Source organism: Eriocheir sinensis, chromosome 42 (assembly GCF_024679095.1).
Source record: "Eriocheir sinensis breed Jianghai 21 chromosome 42, ASM2467909v1, whole genome shotgun sequence".
Classification (NCBI taxonomy): Eukaryota; Metazoa; Arthropoda; class Malacostraca; order Decapoda; family Varunidae; genus Eriocheir; species Eriocheir sinensis.
Genome location: NC_066550.1, coordinates 11,520,257 through 11,541,781, shown reverse-complemented (window position 1 = coordinate 11,541,781; position 21,525 = coordinate 11,520,257). Strand labels below are relative to the sequence as shown.

The 21,525-nt window shown below is 37.8% G+C and overlaps 3 long non-coding RNA genes across 7 annotated transcripts in view; 1 reads left to right on the top strand and 2 right to left on the bottom strand.

Annotated features, from left to right (window-relative positions):
* Positions 1-21,525, bottom strand: part of LOC127010012 (uncharacterized) — a 129,961-nt gene that overhangs the window by 6,625 nt on the left and 101,811 nt on the right. For 4 of the 5 annotated variants that reach the window (XR_007762780.1, XR_007762777.1, XR_007762778.1 and 1 more), the window contains one exon: positions 4,502-4,677. This is a non-coding gene — a long non-coding RNA (uncharacterized LOC127010012). Of the gene's footprint in view, positions 1-4,501; positions 4,678-16,424; positions 16,490-21,525 lie in introns of all 5 variants that reach the window. The other variant, XR_007762779.1, reaches the window with a different exon arrangement.
* On the bottom strand, positions 284-2,618 carry LOC127010014 (uncharacterized). Its single transcript, XR_007762782.1, has 3 exons — positions 2,474-2,618; positions 555-1,689; positions 284-409 (listed from the first exon to the last, which is right to left on the bottom strand). It is a non-coding gene; the product is annotated as an uncharacterized LOC127010014 (long non-coding RNA).
* LOC127010013 (uncharacterized) lies at positions 1,490-3,011 on the top strand. Its single transcript, XR_007762781.1, has 4 exons — positions 1,490-1,618; positions 1,675-1,954; positions 2,011-2,178; positions 2,347-3,011. It is a non-coding gene; the product is annotated as an uncharacterized LOC127010013 (long non-coding RNA).

Below are 21,525 nucleotides of genomic sequence, written 5' to 3'. Positions count from 1 at the left end.
AGGTGTGAGTATACATAATCTTAAGTCAATGTATATGAGTAAGTAATTAGTCTTTTTTGTGATATACGTATAATACCACTAATACTACTAATAATGTTTAACTAAGATGTAAAAAATGCTTCACTTGTTTACTAAAAGGAGATGAAATAAATGCGGGTTTTCTTTTGTATTTCTTTGCATTGCTTAAACTCTTGTGATATTTGTATTGGTATTGAAATGAACCTGACTGTCTACGGCTGATTTTGAACGATAACTAAAAGGAAAACTTGAGTGATTAGGATTGGTATTAACTTTTTGTACTTTACGTATTTCCTGGAGTGTACGATAGCTACTGAAAATGTGACAGAATTGGTATTGAAATGAACATGATCTTTCTATTGATGAATTTGAACGATAACTAAAAGGAGAACTTGAGTGATTAGGATTGGTATTAACTTTTTGTACTTTACGTATTTCCTGGAGTGTACGATAGTTAATGAAAATGTGACAGAATTGGTATTGAAATGAACATGATCTTTCTGTTGATGATTTTGAACGATAACTAAAAGGAAAACTTGAGTGATTAGGATTGGTATTAACTTTTTGTACTTGTCTACGTATTTCCTGGAGTGTACGATAGTTAATGAAAATGTGACAGAATTGGTATTGAAATGATCCTGATCTTTCTATTGATGAATTTGAACGATAATTAAAAGGAGAACTGAGTGATTAGGATTGTTATTAACTTTTTGTACTTTACGTATTTCCTGGAGTGTACGATAGTTAATGAAAATGTGACAGAATTGGTATTGAAATGAACCTGATCTTTCTATTGATGAATTTGAACGATAATTAAAAGGAGAACGGAGTGATTAGGATTCGTATTAACCTTTTTTTGTAACTGTCTACGTATTTCCTGGAGTGTACGATAGTTAATGAAAATGTGACAGAATTGGTATTGAAATGAACATGATCTTTCTATTGATGAATTTGAACGATAACTAAAAGGAGAACTGAGTGATTAGGATTGGTATTAACTTTTTGTACTTGTCTACGTATTTCCTCAATTGAACGATACCTAATGAAAATGTGACAGAATTTGCACTGAAATGAACCTGATCTTTCTATTGATGAATTTGAACGATAACTAATGAGAACTTGAGTGATGGTATAAGCTTTTCTGTACGTGTTTATTTATGGATTTGGACAATGCCTAATGAGATCTTGGATAACAGAACTGGTATTGAAATTAACCTTATCCGTCTATTGATGAATCTGAACGATAATCAAAGGAAACAGTGAGAGGATTGGCATTAAACTTTTCTGTACGTGTCTGTTACTAAACCTGACCGATATCTAATGAAAATGAGTGATATGATTTTTTTTTTTAATATTCTGAATCTGTGTATTTCCCGGATCTGAACGAAATCAAATGAGAACTTGAGAGATAGGATTGGCATTACTTTTTTTCTGAACGTGTATATTTTTTAATTTGACCGAAACCTAATGAAAATGATTGACACGATTGATATTTCCGAGTCAATTTCTTCATTTGAGCGATAGCTAATGAAAACGAGTAGCAGGTTTGGTATTTGTATCTTCCTGCATTTGAACGATAGCTAATGAAAACGAGTAGCAGGTTTGGTATTTGTATCTTCCTGCATTTGAACGATAGCTAATGAAAACGAGTGGCAGGATTGGTATTTGTATCTTCCTGCATTTGAACGATAGCTAATGAAAACGAGTGGCAGGATTGGTATTAGTATCCTCCTGCATTTGAACGATAGCTAATGAAAACGAGTGGCAGGATTGGTATTAGTATCTTCCTGCATTTGAACGATAGATAATGAAAACGAGTGGCAGGATTGGCATTAGTATCTTCCTGCATTTGAACGATAGCTAATGAAAACGAGTAGCAGGTTTGGTATTTGTATCTTCCTGCATTTGAACGATAGATAATGAAAACGAGTAGCAGGTTTGGTATTTGTATCTTCCTGCATTTGAACGATAGCTAATGAAAACGAGTGGCAGAATCGGTATTAGTATCTTCCTGCATTTGAACGATAGCTAATGAAAACGAGTGGCAGGATTGGTATTAGTATCCTCCTGCATTTGAACGATAGCTAATGAAAACGAGTAGCAGGTTTGGTATTTGTATCTTCCTGCATTTGAACGATAGCTAATGAAAACGAGTAGCAGGTTTGGTATTTGTATCTTCCTGCATTTGAACGATAGCTAATGAAAACGAGTGGCAGGATTGGCATTAGTATCTTCCTGCATTTGAACGATAGCTAATGAAAACGAGTGGCAGGATTGGTATTAGTATCTTCCTGCATTTGAACGATAGCTAATGAAAACGAGTAGGAGGTTTGGTATTAGTATCTTCCTGCATTTGAACGATAGATAATGAAAACGAGTGGCAGAATTGGTATTAGTATCTTCCTGCATTTGAACGATAGATAATGAAAACGAGCGGCAGGATTGGTATTTGTACCCTTCTGCATTTGAACGATAGATAATGAAAACGATTGACAGCCTTGGTATTTCTAATTCTATTTCCCTTTTAAGCTGTCCATTAAATGATGAAAACTGAGTACCCATTTTGACATTCCAGGTAATTGTTCTTGATTAAACAGGTGATTCCAGGTATTCGCTCACCTTCCCTACCTGCGAGCAGAGAGAAAATAATGAAGAGGGGGAAAATAAAGGAATAAAATGTAAAATAAATTGAGAAACTTTAATGTAGTAGGAAAAAATTAAGATTAACTAGGAATTAAAAGACAGTAAAGACGGAACAAAAATAAGAGAATAAAACAAGAAAAAAAGAAGGAAAAAAGGAAGGATTGACTGATTACCTGGACCGAACCTGTACAAGAAAAAAAGTGAATTAATTAAAAGGTAAATTGGCTCATAACAACTAATAAAAGACAGGTAAATCAGGTGTCTGTAGCATGTATCTCCAGCCAAACGTAACAATGTGTTTTGAAATTTTTGTACTAAATAATAAAATAAAAGTTTCTGGCATCCAAAAACCTTATCTTATTTTTTTCCTAAACCATGAATATACATTTTTTTTACCTCACTGTTTTATGGTTTATTTTTCAGTGTTTTTTTTTCTAGTGAACTCAGTGTTTTGTGATTTCTTTCAGGTTTTTATATTTTTTTGTTTATCTATTTTAGTGACCTCAGTGTTCTATGATTTCTTTCATTTTTTTTTTCTCGTCTGTATTTTAGGAACTCATGCAAAGACAGAGCACAGACACAGACACAGACGTAATCAATATACTGTTTTTTTAACCTCACTGTTTTATGATTTTTCTTTCATTTTCATTTATATTTTTTGCTTGTCTGTATTTTAGTAACTGATTAAAAGACAGACACAGACGGAAACTATCAAGATACTTTTTTTAACCTCACTGTTAAATGATTTTTCTTTCATTTTTATTTATATTTTTTGCTTCTCTTGGTATTTTAGTAACTCATGCAAAGACAGATACAGACAGACACAGACGGAAACTATCAAGATACTTTTTTTAACCTCACAGTTTTATGATTTTTCTTTCATTTTTCCTTTTTTTTTCTCTTGGTATTTTGGTAACAGATGCAAAGACAAACAGACAGACACAGACCTAAAGCATTAATAGACTTTTTTTTCCTAACTTTGATGATTTTTTTTCGGGTTTTCATACTTTTTTTGTTTTTTCTGTATATTAGTAAATAGTGAGAAAAAGAGATACAGACAGACACACAGACCTAACCCATCAATAGACTTTTTTCCTGACTTATGATTTTTTTTCTTCTGGTTTTCATACTTTTTTCCTCATCTTTGTATTTTGGTAAGTGATACACAGACAAACTGACAGACAGATAGACAGACAGACAGACTTCCCAATGAGCCGAATCACTAAACTACTCCATTCTCTTTCTCTTCTACATTTTCTCCTCTTTCTTCCTCTTTCCCTTCCTTCCTTCTGCAAAATTTTAACATTGATACAAATTGTTCTCTATTTCTTTCCTTCCTTCTCTTCCTCTTTCCTTTTATTTCCTCCTATTTCTTCTTGTTTCCTTCTCCTATTTGCTCTTCCTCTTCCTCCTTCTCCTTCCTCTTCCTATCTATTCCTTCTTTCTGCAAAATTTTAACATAGATACTAATTCTCTTCTGTCCCTCCCTTCTCTTCCTTATTTCTTCTCATATTTCCTATTATTTCCTCCTATTTCTTTTTGTTTCCTCCTCCTATTTGCTCTTCCTCTTCCTCCTCCTCCTTCCTATCTATTTCTTCCTTAATTCTTGTTCAAATCCTTTCACATCGGAACACAAATTCTTAATCCTCCTCCTCCTCCTCCTCCTCCTCTTCCTCCTCCTCCTCCTCCTCCTCCCCCGATACATGTTAAGCCCAGAATTCACAAGCAAGTCTTCAGTACCGCAAAGCAAGTGAATCAATGACCGAGACTTGAATCTCCTCCTCCTCCTCCTCCTCCTCCTCCTCCTCCTGCAACACCACCGCCTACACCACTGTCTTACCTCTTTAAGATCCATAAGCATTTGTATAGACTCTGACCCTCCTCTTCCTCCTTCTAATCCTCCTTGTGTTTGCATGGTACAGGATCCGATTCCCTTATAGCCGGGCGAGTATAGGATCCAATTCCCTTATACCGGCTCGCTTGGGATCATCTGGGATTGGATCGCTTCAGCCCGCTCTGAAAAGGATTAGCCTGGATTAGATGGCATTGTGGATTACTCTGTATCATGCTTGTAAATTATTTCATCACAGGTGGGGTGAAAAAATTGAAAGGGAAAGGGAAAATGTGGAGTTTGATTTTGTTGTATACTCTTAAAAGGGAAAGTAATATGGGAAAGGTTAATTACGGTAAGGAAAGGTAAGGTAAGGTAAGGACAGGTGTATTTAAGGTAAGGTAAAAAGGAGAAAAAAATATAAAGGGAAAGGGATGAGTGATGAATGTATAGGTAATGTTAAAAGGGAAAGTGATTGGGTAAGCTAAGGTAAGGACAGGTAAAATAAGGTAAGGAAGATAAAGCAAAAGTTAGGTAAGGTAAGGTAAGAAAGTTAAGGTTAAAGTTAATTAGCGTAAGAAAATGTGAAGTAAGGTAAGGTAAGGAAGTTAATAAGGTAAAAGGTTAATTAAGGTAAGAAAAGGTGAACAGAGGCAAGGTAAGGTAAGGTAAGGCAGGGTAAAGGTGTTGGTTGGTGGTTTAAAAGTCAATTAAGGTAAGGAAAACAAGAAAAAGGGAAAGTGTTGAGTGATTATTTTAGTATTGAGAGGGAAATTCATGAGGTAAGTTAAGGTAAGGAAAGGTAAATTAAGGTGAGGTAATTTATTTCATCTGAGGTGAGAAAAAAAAAGTAAAAATGGAAAGTGATGAGTGTGATAATTTTTTGGGTTATGTTGAAAGGGAAATTAATAAGGTAAGTAAAGGTTAATTAAGGTAAGGAAAAGGTATAAAGTAAGGTAAAGTAATATTTGGTGGTGTCCGTAATTAGTATTTGACCGTTATTTAACTCTCTCTCTCTCTCTCTCTTTCTTAAATATGGAATGCGAGAATAGGAAATCAGAAAGGAAAATGAGAGAGAGAGAGAGAGAGAGAGAGAGAGAGAGAGAGAGAGAGAGAGAGAGAGAGAGAGAGAGAGAGAGAGAGAGAGAGAGAGAGAGAGAGAGAGACCGACCCTCCCGTTTAATAATTCCAACAGCGTAAACCAACATAGACAAAGAGCAAAGATATATATCAACAGAACAAGAGAGAGAGAGAGAGAGAGAGAGAGAGAGAGAGAGAGAGAGAGAGAGAGAGAGAGAGAGAGAGAGAAACAGGGACACAGACAGATACACAGCCCAGACAAGCAGAAACACACTGAAAATAAAAAGAATGAAAAAGACCAAAAAAACAAAAGAGAACGAGACAAAAAGACAAAAGATAATTAAAAGATAACAAAAGTAAACGAAGTAATTAGAAGAAAATAAAAGAGTACACAAAAGAAAGAAAATAAAACTAAGAAAAATACATTCGTCTGAAATTAAATAAAACGGGAAAAAAAAAGAAACGAGAAAATAAGAAAAAAAGGAAAACAATGAAAATTATATAACAAAAATCAACCCAACAGGCAACCAAAAAAATAACCAGAAATAAATAAAACGGAAAAAAAATAAAAATGAAAATAAAAAGAACATTAAAAAAAGGCAAATATAAGTGACAGATAATAACCACAAAAAAAATAAAAAATAAAATAAAAATGCCATAAAAAAACAAAGAAAAAAGAAAAAAAAGAAAACAAAATGATATGAAGAAAACTAAACAATTAAAACGAAAAACAAAGACAATAAAAAAAACGAAAGATTAAAACAAAGACTCCCCCAACAAGCACCACAGGAAGGCTCGTGTTAGTCCGTCTGTTACGTAATCTGCAGCAAACGACGAAGCGTATATTTTGATGACGCCTCGTGCCGCTGACGGGCTGAGGGGCGGCGAAGGTGGGGAAGGGAAGGGGAGGGGAGAACGAAGGGCTGACAACGATGGGATGAAGGATGGGAAGGGGTGAGGGAAGCGGGATGGGGAGAGAAGGGGAGAGAGGAGGGGAGGACGCAAGGCTGACAAAGATGGGATGAAGGATGGGAGTTGTGAGGGGAGGGGGAAGGGAAGGGGAGAGAACGGAAAGGGGAGGGGAGGATGCAAGGCTGATAGAGATGGGATGAAGGATGGGAAGGGGTGAGGGGAGGGGAAGGGGAGAGAAGGGGAAAAGGGGAGGGGAGGAGACAAGGCTGACAGAGATGGGAGGAAGGATGGGAAGGGATGAAAATAAAGAGGATAGAGATAGAATGGAAGGACAGAAGGGAATAGAGAGAAAAAGTGGGCATGGAGGAGAGGAGAGGAAGAGAAAGAGGAGGTGGAGGAGGAAGAGGATAAGAAGAAAGAAGAATGAATAAAGTAGAAAGGGGTGGGAAGGGAAGGAGGGGAGGAGAAGTGAAGAGGAAGACTGTAAAGAAGAAGGGAAGGAGGAAGAAGGGGAAGAGGAGGGGAAGAGGGAGGATAAGAAGGAATGGAGAGGAAGTGAAGGGAAGGAAAATGGGAAGGGATGTAAATAAGGAATGGGAATGGGTATGCTGAGGCGATTGGGACAGGGAATATGAATGGAATAAAACCAGGAATTAAATAGGAACACAATAGGAATAGGAATAGAAATAGAGAATAGAAATGAAATAGGAAATAGAATGATAAAAGGAATAGAATAGGAACAGAATAGAAATAGGGAATATAAATGAAATAGAAAATAGAATGAGATAAAAGGAATAGAATAGGAACACAATAGGAATAGAAATAGGGAATGAGATAAAAGGTGAATAGAAAGAGGAAATAAGAGGAGAAAGGGAACAGAAAATAGTTTGAGAATAGCGAGAACTGGGAGGGGAACAGAGGAAGAGGAAGGATTGGAAAAGTGAGGGGAAGAGAGGAAGGGGAGAGAGAGGGAGAGAGAGAGAGATGACGAGGAAGGGAAGAAGTAAAAATGGAAAGAGGAAGGGGAAGAGGTAAGGGTGAAAAAGGGGAGGAAGGGAGGATGAAAAGGAAAGGGAAGAGGGAAGAAGATGAAAGGGGAAGATTCAACCAGGAAGAGGAGGAGGAGGAGGAAGACACAAAGGAGAAGAAAAAGGAGGAGGAGGAGGAGGAGGAGGAAGAGTAGGCGGAGAGGAAGGAAGGGGAAGGAGAGAAAAATGGGATGCAGGAGAGGGGAGGAAGAAGAGGAGGAGGAGGAGGATAAGATGAAAGAAAGGGGAATGAAGTGGAAAGAGGAAGGGAGGAGGAAGAAAAGGGAAAGAGAGGAAGAGAGAGAGAGAAGGGATAAGTAAACAAGGATAGAGAAGAGGTGGGAGCAGATGACGAAGAGAAGGGAAGGGAAGGGAAGGGGAAGAAAGAGGTTACCAGAAAGAAGAGGAGGAGGAGGAAAGGAGGGAAAAGGGATGAATTAACAAGGATAGAGAAGAGAGGGGAGCAGATGACGAAGGGAAGGGAAGGGAAGCGAAGGGAAGGGAAGGGAAGGGGGACAAGCAAGGGTGATAACGAGAACAAGATAAAGATAAACGTGAATCTGTCAGGAGGGAAATGCTGACAGATGCTGAGAGAGAGAGAGAGAGAGAGAGAGAGAGAGAGAGAGAGAGAGAGAGAGAGAGAGAGAGAGAGAGAGAGAGAGAGAGAGAGAGAGAGTGTTATTAGTTCACCGGCTTCACTGTATCTACTTAAAAGCCATTCGTATTACTTATTAACACACACACACACACACACACACACACACACACACGCACACACGGCCACTTCCTCGCAGCAAAACACTCCAGAACGTGTTTCGACGCATCTGGTTCGGACAAACTTTGGATTTTAATCAGTATGAACGAGCCGGCGAAATGCGATCAAGGAAGAGGAGGAGGAGGAGGAGGAGGAGGAGGAGGAGGAAGAGGAGGAGGAGGTAACGAGCCAGACAATGATATGCTGAAAATGAGAGAAGGAGAAAATAACGACAAGGGAAGAGAAGCAGAGAAGGAAAGAAAGAGAAGCAGAAAAGAGAAGAACAGAAGATACAAGGGAACAAGGAAGCACAAGGTTAAGGGTCAGTAGGTAAGGAAAGGCAAGGCAGTGGAGCGAGAGGAAGATAAAGAAAAGAGTAACAATTTAAGAAAGAGAAGAAGGGAAGAGGAGAGAGAAGAAGAACAGGAACCAAAGAGAGAACGGAGAAGAGACAAGTATAGAGAAGAGAACAGACAAGGAAACAAGGCAAAGAGAGAAGGAAGATGAAGAAGAGAGTAACAATTTAAGAAAGAGAAGAAGGGAAGAGGAGAGAGAAGAAGAACAGGGGGGAAAGAGAGAACGGAGAAGAGACAAGTATAGAGAAGAGAACAGAGACAAGGAAACAAGGCAAAGAGGGAGGAAGATGAAGAAGAGAGTAACAATTTAAGAAAGAGAAGAAGGGAAGAGGAGAGAGAAGAAGAACAGGAAGGAAAGAGAGAACGGAGAAGAGACAAGTAAAGAAGGGAGAACAGAGACAAGGAAACAAGGCAAAGAGGGGAGGAAGATGAAGAAGAGAGTAACAATTTAAGAAAGAGAAGAAGGGAAAAGGAGAGAAACGAGGAACAGAGAAGAAGAGAACGGAGAGGGGAGGAATATGAAGAAGAGAGTAACAATTTAAGAAAGAAAAGAAGAGAAAGGAGAGAAGAGAAGAACAGAAAAGAAGAAGAGAAGGGAGAAGAGAAAAGTAAAGAGAAGAGAACAGAGACAAAGAAACAAGGCAAAGAGGGGAGGAAAATGAAGAAGAGAGTAAGGAAAGGTGGAGGAGGAAAAGTGGAAGAGATAAGGAAGGAAAGAATAGGAAAGCAAGAAAAAAAAAGATAAAGCGAAGTAGATAATAGAAAAAAAAAGATAAAAAAGACATAGCGAGGGGAACAAGGTGGAGTCAGGCAAGGCAGACTAAAGCAAAGTGGAGGATACAAGGTGGAGGAGGCAGGTGGCGCAGCGGGCGGCGTCCACCTGCCCAGCATCGGCAACTAGGCATTATTGGTACAGGTGGGGCGCAGCACCTGAACCGCGCCGCGAGTCACTGATCGAGAGCGAGGGAGTGCGAGGGAGTAAATAAAAACGACGGGAAGGAGGGAAGGAAGGAAGAGAAGGGAGCAAAGGAGGAGGGAAGGAGGGAAGGTTAGAGTGTAGGAAGGAGAGGAAGGAGAGACTGGAGAAGGAAGAAAGAGGGAATGTAGAAGGGAGGGGAGGAATGAGGGGAGGAAGAAATGAATGAGGGATGAGAGAAAGGACGGTAGATAAAGAGGAAGAAAGGAGGGAAAGGAAGGAATAAGGAAAGGTTAGAGTATGAAGGAGGTTGGGCAGGATGGAAGGTATAAGGAAAGAAAGGAAGGAAGGTAGGGAAGGAAAGAAGGAAGGGAAGAACGAAAGGAAAAAGGGAAAGGAGGGAAAGAAAGGAAGGAGAGAAGGAAGAGAAAGGAAAGAGGGAAAGGAAGGAAGGTAAGGAAGGAAAGGAGGAAGAGAAGAGAGAAAGGAAGGAAAGAGGGAAAGGAGGGAAAACAAGAAAGGAAGGAAGGTAAGGAAGGAAAGAAGGAAGAGAGAAAGGAAAGAGGAAAAGGAAGGAAAGAAAGGAAGGAAGGTAAGGAAGGAAAGAAGGAAGAGAGAATGGAAAGAGGGGAAGGAGGGAAAGAAGGAGGGATGGTAAGAGGGAAATAAAGGAAGGAAGAAAGGGAGGAGGGAAGGAAAGAGGTAAGAAGGAAGGAAGGAAAGGAAGGAAAGAAGGAAGAGAGAATGGAAAGAGGGAAAGGAGAGAAAGAAGGAGGGAAGGTAAGAGGGAAATAAAGGAGGGAAGAAAGGGAGGAGTGAAGGAAAGAGGGTAGAAAGGAAGGATGCAAATAATGAAAGAGGGAAAAAAAGTTGAAATGAATAAAAGTAATATATTTTTTCTTTTAACTTTCCTTACATTTCTTTCTTTTTCTCTTCGTTTCCTTTTTTCTTTGCTCCTCATCTATGTCAATTCCTTTCTCTAATCCTTGCCCACACACACACACACACACACACACACACACACACACACACACACACACACACACACACACACACACACAGGTAAATGAGCTCTTCCTGGAATGAAATGAAGCAAACAAACTGGTATACATCCTCCTCCTCCTCCTCCTCCTCCTCCTCCTCCTCCTCCTCCTCTTTCTTCCAGTCTTCTTATTCCTCCTCGTCCATCTATTCCACGAGACTCATTACCTCACCTCGTCTCCTCTTCCTCCTCCTCCTCCTCCTCCTCCTCCTCCTTCGCCCATCATCACCACGTAAAATAACAAATACTGTCTAAGGGAAGGGAGGAAACCCATTTTTCCTCCGCGGAGAGAGAGGAATGATGGACCTTCGTGATGAGGTTCTTCTTACGCTCAAAAATATATCCTTCTTTTGAGTTTTTAGTTGTTTTTTTTCTTATTTATTTTATATTTTCGGTTTTTATTTTTTTTAAGATCGTGATTCGTTGTTGTTTTTCTAGTTTTCTTTTATCTTGTTTTTCTCGTTTTCTTGTTTTGTTTTATTTATTGTTTTACTAGTTTTATTGTTTTCTTTTATCTATTGTTTTCCTTGTTTTCTTGTTTTCTTTTATCTATTGTTTTCTTAATTTTCTTGTTTTCTTTTATCTATCGTTTTCCTTGTTTTGTTGTTTTGTTTCATCTATTGTTTTCCTTGTTTGCTTGTTTGTCTTATCTATTGTTTTCTTAATTTTCTTTTTTTCTTTTTTTCCTTGTTTTCTTGTTTTCGTTTTGCGGTTTTTTTTCCTTGGCTTTTTATTCCTAGTTTTTTTTCCTTTTTTCTAGTTTCTTTACATTTATTAAGATTTTTTTTTAAACTTTCTTTTTCCATCTTCTTCCCATATTCATTATCGAAATTTAGGCATTCCTCGTTTATCATTTTCATATTTGTCGTTTCTTATCCTTCAATTCCTCAGATATACTAACATTACTGGAGCTATTAATATTTTCTTAACTCTCTAAGTACGAAAGAAACCATGGTATACTAAACTAACCTCAAACCTATTCTACCTCTACTAACTTCAAAATCAACCAAACTATCCGAAATTCAAAAGTATACTCAACTAACATCAAAATAAACTATGCTATACCATTTCATTTCTTTGGGTATGAATTTCACATCTGAGTTTTGCATGTTACGTGTTGCGAAATTCTTCTTATACTTAACTAATCTCAGCCTATTCTACCTCTACTAACTTCAAAATCATCCAAACTATCCGAAATTCAAAGGTATACTCAACTAACATCAAAATAAACTATACTATCCCAGATTACATGTGTTTATTTTTTCGGGTATGAATTTCACATCTGAGTTTTGCATATTCCGTGTTGCGAAATTCTTCTTATACTTAACTAACCTCAAACCTATTCTACCTCTACTAACTTCAAAATCATCCAAACTATCCGAAATTCAAAAATATACTCCGCGAACATCAAAATAAACTATACAATCCCAGATTACATGTGTTTATTTTTTCGGGTATGAATTTCACATCTGACTTTTACATGTTACGTGTTGCGAAATTCTTCCTCTGTCGTCCGAATAAATAAGTCACACGGACAAAAGTGTTGCCTAAGTCCTGTTCCCAATTCCCCGAACGAACATTTTAGCGACAAACACGTCAACGGTTTCCCAAGAGTTACGTAACGTCAATTTATTCTTCAAAACAACAAATTCCCCCAAGGAAGAAAAAAATATATATACGTACAACTAACGGAACTTTTTTTCCATTTGTTATACTTTTATGATTTTGTCTCGCGCTGAAAAAAAAAAGACAACAAAACACTGGCCGACTTTTGTTTTTCCTTTTCTTTATGTAATATTCGACGGACCATTTTTTTCCTTACTCATAAAAACTGAAAATTGCTACATACATACATATAAACATACTCACTTCCTACCCCTGTTCACTTTTTCTTTGTATAATATCAATCAGCCTTCCTTTTTCCTTCTTACTCGTAAAAACCTGAAATAAGCAAATTCACGTCAAGCAACATTACAACACAAGACAAATAACATAAATAGTATAACACACATCTTACATTATTATATACAAGCAGACTCCATTTGTAGTATTTCATTCATTACAAACTATTTTACTTTCTTTCCTCTGGTTTATTATGTATCTCCTTGCATATTTCCTTCGCTTTTCAATTATTTCTTTCACTCACAATTTCGTCTATTCTTTCGTCTGTTTTCTTTCTATTTCTTCTACTTCATCCTTCACACGCAATTCATCCTCTTTTCTATTCCTCTAATTCCCTCTTTCTTCATGCCTATATTTTTTTCTTACTTTGCCTCTCTTTCTATCTTCTAACGATATTTCCACGCTGACTGCTCTTCTGAACTTGTTAACTGCATGCCTCCCCCCCTCCCGCGGCCCCGCTGCACTCGACTTTCTACTCATGCTCATCCCTATACTGTCCAAACTCCTTATGCAAGAGTTAACCAGCATCTTCACTCTTTCATCCCTCACGCTGTTAAACTCTGGAACAATCTTCCTTCATCTGTATTTCCTCCTGCCTATGACTTGAATTCTTTCAGGAGGAGGGTATCTGGACACCTCTACTCCCGAAATTGATCTTTCTTTCGGCCACCTCTTTTAATTCTTTATTGGGAGCAGCGAGTAGCGGGCTTTTTTTTTATTATTGTGTTCTTTTTTGTGCCCTTGAGCTGCCTCCTTTATTGTAAAAAAAAAAAAAAAACGTTCTCATTTCAATTTCATATGATTCCTCCCATTTCATATTCTTTCACAATTTTTTTTTCTATTTTGTCTCTTCTTTCTCTTCTATTTCACCTTTCACACGCAATTCCTCCTCTTCTGTATCTTCTCTTACGCCTATGTCATCCGCTACTTCAAGAAACAACAACTAAACCCACAACAAAGACCACTACAATAACATTCCCAGTATCACTCATCACTCCACTTCTTACTTTTAATATTTAAAAACCACCAACCACAAGAGTAATTAGTCCCCCCTGCAAATATGTCAAGGCTTCCCCCCTAATCTTTCAACCAGCTCCATTTTCTTTAAGAGCAATAGCAGGCAAGCGTTACCCGTTTTCCTTTTAGCTCGAGTCTTCTTTAATACGTCCACAAAGCAAGTCGTTCGGGAATCTCTAAGTATATTCGAGTGTATTTCCACGGAGGTCTCAAACGGTTTGCAGAAGACTTGTGAATTATTGGCAACAAGCTCCTTTCGCTTAGTTCCATTCGGTTCCGTTTGTCCTTTGAAGTGTAATATGTTGATTTTGGGGCGACACGCAAGTTTGATGTGAGTGTGTGTGTGTGTGTGTGTGTGTGTGTGTGTGTGTGTGTGTTTAAACGTACAACCTCCACACACATTCCCACATCATTTTCGCACACATACATAATTTAAAGACCAAATATCTCTCTTGTTCCTTTCTTCTTTCTTTAATAAATGATGTAAAAAATAACGAGATAGGAAAGTAAAATTATCATTTCTCTTCTAATGAGAGAGAGAAAGGAAGGAGGGAAGGAAGAATGGAAGGAAGGAAGGAAGGAAGATAAGGAAAACGGAGGAAACTAATGAACTAATGTAATAATAAAAGATGGAAGGAAGGAAGAAAGAAAAGTTGAAAAAGTTGAAAGGAAGTAATAAAGATAAATGAAGCTTGAGAAAATGAATGAATGAATGAAAGTAGGAAGAAAAGAAGAACGGAAAATAGGAAGAAAGGAAAGAATGAAAGGTTGAAAGGAAGGAAGGAAGATAAAGGAAAAGAAGGGAATGAATGAATGATTGAAATAGGAAAGAACGGAAGAAAGGAATGACGGGAGGAAGAGAGGAGGGAAGGAAAGAAGGAAGAAAAGAATGAAGAAAACGGGAGGAAAGGAGCAGGCAAACAGCGAGGAAGGGTGACTAAAGCAGAGTCCAAACATTCACTGGAAAGGTCAAGAGTATTAGTCACCCCTTAAGGACGGAAAGAAAACGAGGCAGAGGACAACGACGAGGAGGAGGAGGAGGAGGAGGAGGAGGAGGAGGAGGAGGAGGAGGAGGAGGAGGAGGAGGAGGAGAAAGGGTAGGGAGACGATAAAAAAAATATTGTCAATGAAATTCTATCAAAGACCCAAACCAATTTTACACACACACACACACACACACACACACACACACACCGGGATAACCACTTCCATATTCTTTTTCCCTGAGGAGGAAGAGGACGAGGAGGAGGAGGAGGAGGAGAAGAGGAAAAGAAAAAGAAAAGGAAAACGAAAAAGAAAAGGAGGGAGAAAACAAGAAAAAGATTAGGATAAAGAAAAACCCGAGGAAAAAGAAAAAGAAAAGACAAAAATAGAATAAGAAGGAATAAAAATAAAATAAAACGGAAGAAAAATAAAAAGGAGAAAAAAAGAAAAGGAAGAAAAAATAAGAAAAGGCAGAAAAGAAAAGGAGGAAGGAAACGAAAAAGGAAAGGAAGAAAAGGAAAAAGGGGGTAGAAAAGGAAAGAGAAAAGGGGGAGGAAAATGAAATGAGGAAAAATGAAAAGAAAAAGATAAGGAGGAAAAAATTATATGAAAAAAGAAACCTACATGATACCCCCTTCCTATCCACCCCCCTTCACCCCTCTTTCCCCTCCCCCCTGACCTGCTCCCCCCCCACCCACCCCCCTTTCACTTTCACACAGGTAAATTCTGAAGCGTCTAAATGAATTTCCGTCGCGTCAGGTCGTCAGGTAAGATCAAGGTCACTTTCGCTTTTTTTCTGTTTAATGATTTCTTTGTGAGGAAAAAAATGTGACTTCTTGCTTCCACGATAATTGAGTTAACGACGAGATGAGAGCGTTTTGTCAACCTCATTTTATTTCTTACGTTATCATTTTCGTGTTTTTTTTTTCTATTCTTGAGAAATGTGACTTTAATATTAGAGGAACCGCAATAACACAGTGAAATATTCGTAATGATTTGGGGCTTTTTTTGGTGTTTTTGTATTTTTTTTCTTGTGTTTTAATCTTTAGTTGCATGCTGTAAATATCAGTGACTTTCTAATTATTTTTTAGGGAAGTGGAATAAGAAAGGACTGAATCTGTTTGCTCTTCATTTTTTTTCTTTCAATATCCATCATTCTCATAACATTATCGATCTTTATTGCTCATTCTTCTACTTAAGTCATCATCCTCTTTACTACAATCCTAATCCAAAGACATGTATCTGTTAACCATCACAGATTCATTGGTATAAAAAACAATCGAAAACTACATCGTCCAATACTTTCATTTTTCTACCATTATCTATTATTTTTTTTAGGGAAGTGGAATAAGAAAGGACTGAATCTGTTTGCTCTTCATTTTTTTCTTTCAATATCCATCATTCTCATAACATTATCGATATTTATTGCTCATTCTTCTACTTAAGTCATCATCCTCTTTACTACAATCCTAATCCAAAGACATGTATCTGTTAACTATCACAGATTCATTGGTATAAAAAACAATCGAAAACCACATCGTCCAATACTTTCATTTTTCTATCATTATCTATTATTTTCCATTATGCTGTTTGTTCATTTATTTCAGTTATTATCAGTACGTGTCCTCATCTACCTTATGATCTCTCACTTTTATTCTCAGTTACTCTTCTCACTCGCTTCTCAACCTTCACAAAGATTTCAAGTATAACAAAAAATGCTTAAAACAAAAGACTAAAACATTAAAAAATGGAGACGAAACTCGCTGTCCAAATACACAAGTTTCTTCCTCCTCGTCGTCGTCGTCCTCGTCTTGTGTGAAGGAGATGGAACGAGTGAAGCAATTAAACACCTCTCACGCTGGCAACACTGGAAGGAGTTTTGAGGGAGAGAGAGAGAGAATGAAGGAAGGCGAGCGACGGAGTTTCTATCTTTTTAATTACTTCGCTCTCCTCTTCGCCTCGCCTTTTACACGCTCCGAAAGACGACCGAGAGTTCCGTGGAGGTTCTGGAAAGGAAAAGTATATGAAGGTTCTGATTGAGGGAGAACAGGTGAGCGCATATCAATAATTACTCTCCTCTTTGTCCGGCGGGAGAGCGGGAGACAGGTAAGATGCAGGTGAAATTATGGCGGTGAGATTTTAAAGGGAAAACTGCGAAGGTAAATTGGACTGTTGAGGAAATTTTTGGGTTTTGAGTATGAAAAAAAAATGAAGAGCAAAGAGATTCAGTCCTTTCTTATTCCACTTTCCTAAAAAAATATAAAAAAAGTCACTGATATTTATAGCATGGAACTAAAGATTAAGACAAAAACATGAAAAAAACGTGTGTGTGTGTGTGTGTGTGTTTGACAGGTGAGAAATCCATACCTGTTTTCTATTCGTGTTAATGAAAGTGAAAATACAGGTGAGGTGAGGTAAGATTTTAAAGGGAAAAGTGTGAAAGTAAGTTGGAGTGCTCGAGAATTCTTTGGGTTTTGAGTATAAAGTTTTTTTTTTTTCTTTGTCAGGTGAGAAATCCATACCTGTCTTCTATTAGTGTTAATGAAAGTGAAAATACAGGTGAGGTAAGGTGGGATTTTAAAGGGAAAGTGTGAAGGTAAATTGGAGTGCTCGAGAATTCTTTGGGTTTTGAGTGTAAATGTTTTGTGTGTGTGTGTGTCAGGTGAGAAATCCATACCTGTCTTCTATTAGTGTTAATGAAAGTGAAAATACAGGTGAGGTAAGGTGGGATTTTAAAGGGAAAGTGTGAAGGTAAGTCGGAGCGCTGGAGATTCTTTGGGCTTTGAGTATGATTTTTTTTTCGTTTGTCAGGTGAGAAAATATTTATGACTGTTTCCACTTCGTTTTATTGAAAGTGAAAATACAGGTAAGCTTGGGTGATCGGTATTTCTTGTGCTTCAAATCTTACGTTCTTTTTGTGCCAGGTGAGAAAGTATTTATAAGCGTTCTTCGCTTTCGCCTTACAGAAAGTGAAAGTACAGGTAATATATTGTAAGGTAAGATGAGGTTTTAAAGGGAAAAGCGTGAAGGGAATTTGGACCGTTCAATAATTCTTTGGGTTTTGAATATGAAGTTTTATGTCAGGTGTTAAATCTGTTTTCTATTCGTGTCAATGAAAGTGAAAATACAGGTAAGGTAAGGTGAGATTTTAAAGGGAAAACTGTGAAGGTAAGTTGGAGTGTTTGAAAATTCTTTGCCATTAGTATATAGTTTTTAAGTGTCAAGATATCTATAATTCTTCATCCCTTTCTTCCTCTTATTGAAGGTGGAAATTCAGGTAAGGTCAGGTAAGATTTTAATTATGGAAAAGAGTGAAGGTAAGTTGGTCAAATCAGAAATTCTTTGGGTTTTGAATGTGAGGATTTCTGTGTGTTAAAGTGAGAGAGAATATAAAGGGAAAAGAGTGAAAGTAAGTTGGTCATATCATAAATTCTTTGGGTTTTGAATACAAGGATTTGTGTGTATAAAGTGAGAGAGAATAACTATAATTGTTTTTCGCTTTTCTCGTCTTATTGGAGGTTGGAAAACAGGTAAGTCTGATCATTTGAAATATCTTTGGCTCTGAAATCGAGTTAACTGTGCTAGGTGTGAAAATATCTGTGATTGTTCTCTGCTTTCCTCACCTTATTGGAGGTTGGAAAACAGGTAAGTCTGATCATTTGAAATATCTTTGGCTCTGAAATCGAGTTAACTGTGGTAGGTGTGAAAATATCTGTGATTGTTCTCTGCTTTCCTCTTCTTATTGGAAGTGGAAATACAGGTAACTCTGATCGTTGGAAATATCTTTGGCTTTGAATATGAGGTTCGTGTGTTACGTGAGAAACTGTCTATAATTATTCATCGCTTTCGTTTTGCTGAACAAGAAAATCTAATTGAGACCAAGGTTTGAACATGCTTGAGACTCCTGATTTCCTGTCTCTCCTTTTCCAATATTATTCTCTATTCTCTTCACTTTCTTGTCCCTCTCTTCCTCTATATTCTCTCCTTTTATCCTCCTTTTGTATTCTGGCGTTTCCATTCCTCTTTCTTTTGTTTTCTTATCCTCCTCTATTCCCTGTTTTCTCACACGTTTGTTCCTCCTTCTCTGTTTCCTTTTCCTTCTATCTTCTTTCTTCTTTTTCCTTCCTCTTTCGCCTGTCATTTTATTCTCCTCTACTTTCTGCTTTATCTCCCTCTCGTCCTCCTCCCCTTCCCTTTCTCTTTGCTATTTGTTATTCTATTTATCTTTTTCTTCTGTCCTCTTGTCCTCTGTTTCCTACTTCCTCTTTCTACTTCTCCTCTTCCTCCTCCTCCTCCTCCGCTTTCATTTTTCACTTCTATCTCCATTCTTCTCTTCCTATCTCTCCATTTCTCTCTTCTTCGTATTGTTTATTCTTTCCTCCTCGTCCTTCTCTTCTTCTCTATTCCCAGCTTTATCTCCCCTCCTCCTCCTCATCCTCTTTCGTCTTTCCCTTCAATCTCCTTTCTTCTTCCTCTTTCCTTTCTCTCTCTCTCTCTTTCTTATTTGCTTCACTTCATTTACCTTTGTTTTCTTTTTGTTTACTTTGCACCTCCTGTTCCCTTTCTCTCCATTCCTCCCTTTCTCCTACAGCTGGTACGTAAGCCTCTCTCTCTCTCTCTCTCTCTCTCTCTCTCTCTCTCTCTCTCTCTCCTTTGTACAACTCCTCTTTCACTCCTTTTTCTCTCCTTTCTCTCTTACCTTCACACACGTTTCCTCTTTGCTTTACAATATTGCCTGCATTGTTTCAGAGATATTGAAGTTGTGTTTGTTCCTCCTCCTCCTCCTCCTCCTCCTCCTCCTCCTCCTCCTCCTCTTCCCTTCCTTCCCTTGCGCAAAGCTAACTGGTGGCTCCTTCAAAAGAGAGGAGTGTTTGGCCGCAAGAGGAAGGAGGAAGAGAAAGAGAAAGAGGAGGAAGAGGAAGAGGAGGAAGAGGAAAGAGGCTCAGTGGTAATGTTGTGTTTTGCTTTCTAGTGCTGCGGGAAGGGGATGGAACCCGACATTTTTTTCGTATACATTTTTTTCAGTTTCCGTTTTGGTGGTGGTGGTGGTGGTGGTGGTGGTGGTAGAATAGCCTGTTTTAAACGAAGTGTTCCTCAGACGCCTTGGTAGTGTGTATAAGGCCTTTTGTGATTGGCTAAGCTCCTCTCTGTCTTTCACGAAGGTTGTTAGCCATTCAGACAAGCTTTCTATATATTTCTTCCCTCTCTCTCTCCCTTTTCCCTCTTTTTTTCCCTCCTTCCTTCTTTCTCTCCCTCCTTCTTTCCCTCCCTTCCCCTTTTTCTCTTTCCTCCCTCCAGTAATTCCTATATATTTTTTCCCTCCCTCTTTCCTTTTTCCCTCTTTCTCTCCCTCCTTCTTTCTCTCCCTTCCTCTTTCCCTCCCTTCCCCTTTTTCTCTTTCCTTCCTCCAGTAATTGCTATCCCCTATAGTCGTAAGTTTCTATATTATTGGTTTTATTTCACGTCTTATACATAATAGATTTTGGTTATCATATTCAGCAGTGGTATATATTTGCTGTTTGTTTATTATTTTCTTGTTTTTTTTTACGTTGTTTACTTTTTCTTTAACACTCTGTCTGTCCCTTTCTTCTGTTCTTCTTGCTCTCTCGCTCTGTCACTGTCTGCGTTTTTTTCTGTTTTTTTTTTCTCAATTCCTCTTTTTTTCTCTTCTCTCCTTCATTCGTTTTATTCTTCTCCTGTTCTTCTTGTTCTCTCTCCGTCTGCGTTTCTTTCTCCTAGTTTCTCTATTTTTCTCTATTCCTCTTTCTTTCTTTTCTCTCCTTCATATTTACTTTATTTCATTTATCCTCTTTCATTAATTTTTCCTTCCATTATTTTCTTTCCATTTTACTTCTTTGCTCTATTTTTCCATATTCCTCTTTTTCTTATTTTCTTATTTAGTTTTCCTTTCTTTATTTTCTTTCCATTTTCCTTCTTTGCTCTATTTTTCCCTATTCCTCTTTTTCTTATTTTCTCTCCATCTCCGTTTCATTTCATTTATTATCACTCATTCATTTTCCTTTTGTTACTTTTCTTTCCATTTTCCTTCCTTGGTCTTTCCCTTTTCTAAATTAAACATGGCTGGCTGGCACCGTAGAGTTTACCGCGAGTGACTGCCCGTAAAGCATTGATTGATTTACAGGCGTTGAAAGGTTGGCGACAAACTAGTGTAAATCATGCTTAAAAATCCTCTAACGATCAGTCTGTCGGTGTTACATATGGCGGGAGATTTACCGAGACAGAGACATTAAACAAATTCTTAATAACTCGTTTCCTCTGATTTACTTGAGTTCTAGGAGTAATTATATTCTTATCTTTCTACCTTCAAAATCAACTGCGGTAGGCTAAACTAACCTCAAACTTTTACTACCTTCACCAGCCTCAAAATTATCTATACAATCCTATATTGGAAACTATACTCAATAACTAACTAAACTGTCTATCTTGTATCATCTGTCTATCTTCAAACTACAAAATCAACTACGGTATGCTTAACTAACCTCAAACCTATACTACCTTTCTCAACTTGAAAATTATCCATACAGTCCTAAAATTAACACTCGACTCACTAACTACCTAGCTAACTAAACTGTCTATCTCGTACCTGTATCTTCTAACTACAAAATTAACTACGGTATACAAAACTAACCTTAAACCTATACTGCCCTTACCAGCATCAAAATTATCTATACAACTCTAAATAAAATAAAAAATAGACTAACTAACTAAATTGTCTATCTTGTATTTGTCTGTCTACTCCTTCAAAATCAACTACAGTAGACTAAACTAACCTCAAACCTATACTGCCTTAACCCGCTTCAAAATTACTTATACAATCCTAAATACAAAACCAGACTCACTAACTAACTAACTACACGGTCTGTCATGTGTGCGACGCGAGGTGAGGCCGATAGTCTTGAATCATGTAGCACGAGAGCATTTGAGACTGATAGACAACTTCCACGAGAGTCAGAGAGGAACAAGTCAATCACGAGAGGCTTGACAAACATTGACAAACAGACTATAGTGATGGGGGTTTAAG